The sequence below is a fragment of the Austrofundulus limnaeus genome, unplaced genomic scaffold (genome assembly GCF_001266775.1).
Source record: "Austrofundulus limnaeus strain Quisiro unplaced genomic scaffold, Austrofundulus_limnaeus-1.0 Scaffold306, whole genome shotgun sequence".
In the NCBI taxonomy this organism is placed as follows: domain Eukaryota; kingdom Metazoa; phylum Chordata; class Actinopteri; order Cyprinodontiformes; family Rivulidae; genus Austrofundulus; species Austrofundulus limnaeus.
Window position 1 is genome coordinate 239,421 of NW_013952708.1, and position 7,532 is coordinate 246,952.

The 7,532-nt window shown below is 37.6% G+C and overlaps 1 protein-coding gene across 1 annotated transcript in view; it reads left to right on the forward strand.

Moving 5' to 3' along the window:
* Positions 1–7,532, forward strand: part of chst8 (carbohydrate (N-acetylgalactosamine 4-0) sulfotransferase 8) — a 181,498-nt gene that overhangs the window by 141,674 nt on the left and 32,292 nt on the right. The window lies entirely within an intron of this gene.

Sequence of the window (7,532 nt, forward strand, 5' to 3'; positions counted from 1 at the left end):
GGGTTTGGGGTCTTCATTTTCACCTGAAGGTTGCATGGAATCCTGTCTGTGTTTCCTGTCTGCTTTCAGGAAAGCCCAGTCAGGATAACCACACTGCAACCAGGGCCTGTCGTGTGTGTGATGCATTTAAAGTTAAAAAATCTAGTATTTCATGAGGCCAAAGTTTCATTTAAAGCTGACAAACAAAGTTTATCTGTTTTGGTCAAACCTTACAAATAATAAGTGGTGGGCACAGTTCCCCTAAAACACTGAAGCACTGATAGGGAAACTAATTTCCTGATTAGTGCTTTAGGGATTTTGCTAATTTTAAAATTTGTTAGTGGATTAGCACTTGCTAAATTTATAGGCTAAATTTAGAAGCACTAAGTCAATAAGCAATAAGTCTTATGAGATCAACATGGCAACATGTGACCCATGTTGTCTTTTGAAGAATGTTCTTGGTTGACTGGGTTATTTTAGTGCTTTAGAATTAGCTGTTGCTAAAACTTTCAGTGCGTTAATGCTTTAGAATTAGGGGACCTAAATATTGGAGTTAGTATTTTAGGGGTAAAGGAGCTCATTTTTAGATTAGTGCTGCCCACCACTGCAAATAATGCTCAAACTCAAGAGATATCATGGACTGAGTATGTGTGTAAATGACTCAACTGCTATATCAAGTGTTTTAAAGGTCAGTTAGCTGTGGCAGCCACTTTCCAAATGTCCAATGTTTCATGAAATGTGATGCTAATGCTAACTGTTGTTGAGCTGATTCAGTTCAGATGATTTGGCTTCTTGAACAGACATGAACTTTTCACCTCTCATCCTCACAGTCTGTAAAGCCCTGCAGTTTATGGGGAAGTTGTGACTTCAACTTTTTTTTTCTTTTTTCAGCATCTTAATAAATATTTAAAAGTACTTCAAGCTCAAGAAAACACTGTGTGGGTGGAAGTTTTCCTTCTAAGACACAACATGCTTTTCTTCTTCAAGGTCTCCCACGAGCAGAATGTGAAGGAGCCGCTGTGTGAATCCTGTTCTGTGGTGAAATAACAATATCACCCAAAGTCTCATCAGCCACATCCAGACCAATGATCCAATTTACAAACCACCTCATTCCTTCCTTTTTTCTTTTTTTAACTTTCCCTTTTTTCCTTCCTCAAACAACGTGAAATGAATGACTTTTTTTTTAAATACTCCGAAAAAGATGGCTGACGTGGGAGGAGGTGAATCCAGAATTATTACTCCAATGATTCATCACAACAGATGGCTTCCTTTTGTGTGAGCATCCATGTGCATTTGTGTGCATATTAAACAGTATACTGTATTTATTAGAGCCRGGAAGAGAAGCATGCACACATATGTGAGGAAAGATGACCTGAGACTGTGAGCGGCACCCACACAGTGGAGGTTGCTGCCAGGTCAGGATGATTCGCCCTTCCATTGGCTCACTCCATACCAGTTGGGCTGGACTCAATCCAGTTGCAACCGCCTCCGGAGAAAACAGAGCTGACCTTTTCCAGCGCTAGCAGATGCAGGATATAGACTCTGAAAGGGTTGTGATCCTTGTCTTGGCATCACTCCTGCTGATTTTATTGCTTTTCTCTTGTTCTGGRTGGATTCAATCACTATACTGCACTCAATGTAATATGGAATTTTTTTTTCCTTTCAATATTTCTCTGATCCAGGCATGTGCTTTAGCAGCTCATCAAAGGGGTCCCACAGAAAGGAAGCTGTTAGCCCATAACAGTACTTTATTGGACTGTTATGGGATTAGGTTTTCACTTATTGCCGTTTGAAGAGGGATGGAAGCATCCAAAAAGCTGCAGCCTGCCCCGTCCTCGCCCTCCCCTAACTCTCTCACACTTGGGCTCACAAGTCTATTAGACTGCTGATGTTGGAATTAAAGCTTCATATCTGCAGCTGCTGTGAGTGGCTCACAACTAAGACACTTACTAAATCACTGTAATGAACATGTAACAACGTGAGACACAAGGATGGTTCCTACGGTTCCTCCTGCCCACACTGTTGTCTCCTTGAGAGATAAAGGGATTCATTTTGTTCAAAACCACAACATCAAAAGCTGTTGAATTACTTGGAGACAGCTTGTCAATAGTAATGTTATCCCCTTATCTGTCTCACATTTCATCAGACAAAGAGAAGAGAAAGGAAGCTAAAAGGATGATCACTGTCTTTTGATCATGACACAGTGTCCTGCGGTGTTTGTCTGTTAGTCCAAATGTTATCTTTGCTTTAAAATGAAGTCAGAAGTTTGATCATTTTCAGCATTTTTGTGGTGAATTTATAAGAAACCTAGAATAATGAGCATACCCACTAAAGATAGGACTAGATACTTCAACGATGCACATAAAAAAGACATGAAGTCAAAGAAAATAAAAAGCTCAGATGTTTGCAGCTGTTAGGATGATGGGATTTTTCTCCTGCCTATCATAAAACTGAAATTGTTCACTGTTTTAGTGCAGTTTCTGCCCGCTATCTTAGGACCTAATTGTCCACTCATTCACACTGAACCAATATTGCTGCCTTAAGGCGATATCTTACTGGGCTGTGATTGTTGTGGACCCATTGGAGACATAAAATTGCTAGAAAATATGTCAATTTTCAGTGGGAATCACAAAACCTAAGCCAAAGTTTGCTGGTAGTTAAACTGTGTGAACTAAATAAKGTTGCAATGCTGTGAAACATTTTGGAAACTTCACCGCAAATGCAAGCCAAGTGAGATATTAGCTTTATCAGCATTGTTTTCATGTTGRCTTTCTAAAGGCAGATGACACAACAGCTTCAGAGTCAAGTGCAGTTTTTCTTCCATGTCGGCTTTGCCTTACTGTTGGCCTTAAATTCACTTATGTGCCTTCCTCTGTTGCCAGCTCACAGGCTGAACAACAAAGGTTCCCTTTTACACACATGTGGCACTGTAACAGCATAAAGTCTGCCTGATACTCAACCCCACAGCAAAACTGCAGGAGAAACTTGAAATTAGAAGGTGAGAAAAAAAAACTGGGCCAGCTCTCTCCTAAACACTGAAATGTCACAGGCCAAAATCATTTGCATTAAGCTCCACTGTAACGAATGATGCCTTCCAGGTTTCATTTGCAATTAAGGTTAATTAGCAAATATACACTTAATCTCTCCTGGTTGTGGATTATAAACCTCGGTATGACCAAAAGACACCATATGTTCTGGTAGCAGTTGCACTCTAAATGTGAGCTAATTGCATTAGCGGTAATTAGTTTACCTTTAGTTTTTAGATTGTTTAATGAGGTCAAATTATTCATTTTATCCTGTGCTCCAGGAGAACTCTAGCTTTAATATGGCATGCTGACTGTTGAAGGTGGTACTGTAGCATTTCCTGAAGGTCTATTCTTGAAAAAGCTGTTAAAATATACAGTCTTCTCGCATGTTTTGACAAATATTCATCGATATTAAATACTGTGTTTGTGTCGAGAAAACCTGTAAATTTATGAGACTGAATTACAGATTTCTAAAGCAAAACTAACTTCTTAGCAGGTTGTTTTGTGTGGGGTAGAATCTGTATGACATGCTGAACACCCCAACCCATGATTTAAAATGTGTGTTTATTGAGCTTGTAAATATTAAAAATGTGGGGTGTTTTAGTTGCGATCCAAGAAGAAAAGTGGAATAGTAGAAAACTTAAAAGCATGAAAAGTTTGAAATGTAAATTGATTGGGAATCTCAAATTTAAAAGTCTGTATACACATTCTGCCATCATTTTCACTGGAATCAGGGATTGTTAGACTAAATCAGAAACATTAATGTATCAGGACCTAATGAGATGTTTGACGCAATGCTAGCAAGTGGGGAGGTACAAGATGTATTATGGAAGAAAAACAAGCCTTGAACTGTCACACTTTTCATTTGGACCAACATGGCTTTAATAGGCTACATAATAAACAACAAAAAGTTTCATACAACTTTTCCTTTTATTTAATACTTTTTGTCATAAACATTTACATATACGTGCAGTAGGCCTATTTACGGAAAATGTATGTAAAGATAATTCCTTCAAATCATCTTGTAACTGTTTTTTTACATTTATCATTCACATAATACCCTGATCTAACATTTAGATAATATATGGGTAGTTCAATCATAAATAGTCTTCAAATCTGACAATAAACATTTGATTAGTCTTTGAATTTGCACCACATCTTTAGTCGAGCAAACATCTCCACTCCACATTACACGCGAGCACACACACACACACACACACACACACACACACACGTCTCAGAAGGAACAGCAGTAGTGTTTTTACACAAGTAGCTCAAAAGCAAGCAGGTAAATCTGAGCTCAAAATTGAGTGTATCCACCTTTTTTGAGAATAAGGATGTTTTCTTTTGGGAATGTTTGAATTATTTAATTCGGTTCAAATTTTTTTATTTGACGTATTTTGTTTTTAAGAATGTATTTCTTTGCAGCTGCACTGGGAGAATTAATCTTTTATTTTGGTCTTTACAATTCAGGGTACATCTGTAAAGATTAATTTATAAGAATTTATTTCAATTTGCTCTGGGAACATGCTGTTAACAGCTGCGTCTCCTTCTCCACGACACACTCGAGTCCCTCCTGCTTGTTCCCTTTAATATGAGGGGCGGGGGATTCTGTCTATATGACGGCGGCCTTTCGTTTTGCTAATATAGGCGATTTTCTCACCATGAAGGTGCCGCAATCCATCTCCCACCCTCAGAAGGTGGCAATTCATTGTGTGCACTGGGCGTTAACATGCCACAGCTAAGAACAGATGTGGCGCTTTAACAGATAACGCTCGCCGAAGAAGATGGAGCATTCAGATTAGCTGGGGTGTCAAATAAATTGCACGCTATTGGAGCACACGCGGAGCTCTGAAAAAAGCATTCTCGATATCAGATATGTTTTGCTTTGACAAAGGGTAAATGAAGCGTGGCTGTTTATGGGTTGCCTCTGCACTGGGCTCTCAGAACTTCTCAAGAGGACTTCACATGAAAGACACACAAAGATCACAAAACCTCTCTCTGTCTGCATATAATCAAATGCTCTCCTGTCGTTTTTTTAGCGATAATATTTGCTCTGTAGTTTCAGCAGAAAGCTACCTGCACAGAAAATATCACCTGATTTCCTACTTTGAAAAGGCAGATTCTCTTCCTTGGCTCTTTTTACTTTATGGCCTTACATTGTGAGTTTGACAGGCAGGCAGTGTGTGCATATGCTTTTATACGCTTCTTTGTGAATTCAATTTCCCTCTGATATCCTTGTATTAATGTCTGATTTTCTGCATCACGACCACATTCACTGGCAAATTCCTTTTTTTTTTTGGCCTCAGAATAAAAACATTTAGGACTTCAATTATCCGAGAAGTAATCACAAATGCACGCCTATAGCTGCATGTCCTTACATTGTGCTTAATGTGGAGGAAGAAATGTGTTCTAAGATATTACCAATAGTGTTGCTCATTTCTTTTTTGATGTGACACGAAATTTGTTCCTTAGCTGCAAGTTATGTATGAAGAATGACAAAAATATTTCAAAGCATTACCCAGTCTGCCTCATTCTTATTTACAACCTGCAAGGGGAGCAGCAGAAATCAAAGAACCAAGAGAAAGTTGTACTTGTTTGATTTTTGAGAGGTATTGATTTATTGGTGCTGATGCAACGAGGTGTTTTAATTCTTTTTTCAGAAAAGGCTAAATTTACATTGATGGTGCCGACAGATTTGGAGGGAGCACAAGAATGCATTTAATTGTCCTGATGCATCTCAGTAATCCAGGTAAAAAATCAAAAAGAAAAAAATTGTWTAGGTCTTCTGGACGGGTTCTTCTCTAATGAAACTTTTCATCTCTTCTCCAAGAGACTTCTTCAGTCTGTTTCAGGCAAAATTCAGGCTTTTAAGCCCTGCCTCCATGTGACTGATACTCACATCACATGGCCATCNCTCAGTCTGCACCAGAGCTCCCATGGCACAGAGTACCCCTCCCCCGAAGCATTGTTGTGAAGACTATTGATAAATATTACTGGATTGGACATCACGTTATTTGAGATGTGCCGAGGCGCCACCATTGCTATGTGTTGATTGTGGACCAACATAGACCAGATGTATACATGTGCACAGCCCAAGAAATGGAAGATTAACACATCAGGAACTGAATGTTTTGCTGTAAACTTAACAAATATAGAAATTCACAAGACAAAAGCACAAGGAATAACATTTCACACAAAAGTTTCTTCTGTACTTGGCTGTAGTAAAGCACTCATTCAGCTCACCTRTTCTGCAACACATAATGTTAGCTGCAGGCAGACTTGGGTAAATTATGCACCACATTTAACACAGTAAACAGTTGTCAGTGTTACTAATGTAGAATCTACATTCAGAATAATACAGTTCTAGTCATTGTTTGTCACAGCTGTAACTTAACAGCGACCAGTTAGGAATAATACTTAGTAAATAATAAAATATTTCTTAACCTTACAATACAATTGTGTTTGTAAAATATTTTATTCCAGCATAGTGTTATATGTTTGAGGTATAATATAAACATATTATTTAGTGCACTATTGGAATAGATAACACATAAATCTAGACTTCTGTGAATTTAAAAAAATGTTTTATTTTAAATTAATGTGGAATACTTCTAAAAGACTACAATATAAAAAGACATAATACTGAAAATGTAATAAATACTATGGTTATTTAGCAGACATAGAAACAGGTGTCCCAGGTTTTTTAAGGGTTAAGGGTCCTCCTTGTCTCTAACGGGTGTGGGAGGGTGTCAAAAATACAAGTAACTAACTAAAATAAATACCCACTCTCATCTGACACATAATAATTAAGTCTGGAATATTACGCCTAATTAATTGTCCTAATTCTGCATCCCTTAATCTGCTTCAATTGATCCAATCCAGCTGAACACATACTGTATATCCATATACATTTATAACACATTTTTATTTTCACTGGTATTTATTATTACATTTTTACCAGAAACATCCAAAAAATAAATTTAAAATTATTTATAACCACATCCTCTACCAAAGAAACATCTATATGTAAAATATTATACCTCAACAATGATTTAGACTAATGTACCAGACTAACTGGAATAAAGTGATCGCAATCAATGGGCAAAATATGAAATACAACAGAAATATGGGTCAGGCCAGACCTAGACATCACACCTATAACAGTATATTGTTGTTATTGTTGGACAGCAAAAAAATTCATGGAATATCACTGTTGTGTGTAACTAAACTTTGATATTGAAAAATTCCCTATTCATACAGATACACAATAGCACAGACAGGCAATGTCCAATCAAGTAATACTGTATATTGTATATCAATGGTGAAGACGTGCTGAAGTGGGAGTATCAGAAACAGTGGGTGGTTCTTAAAGAGAAGAAGAGAAGCCAATTTCAATGCATCTAGATAGACTATGATGCAAAGTCATATTTATTTTCATATAAACAGCATTTTTATAACTGAAGGTAACGTAGTTACTTGATTGAGGTATAGACTTGGACTATGTGCCTGGAAAATATGACACCC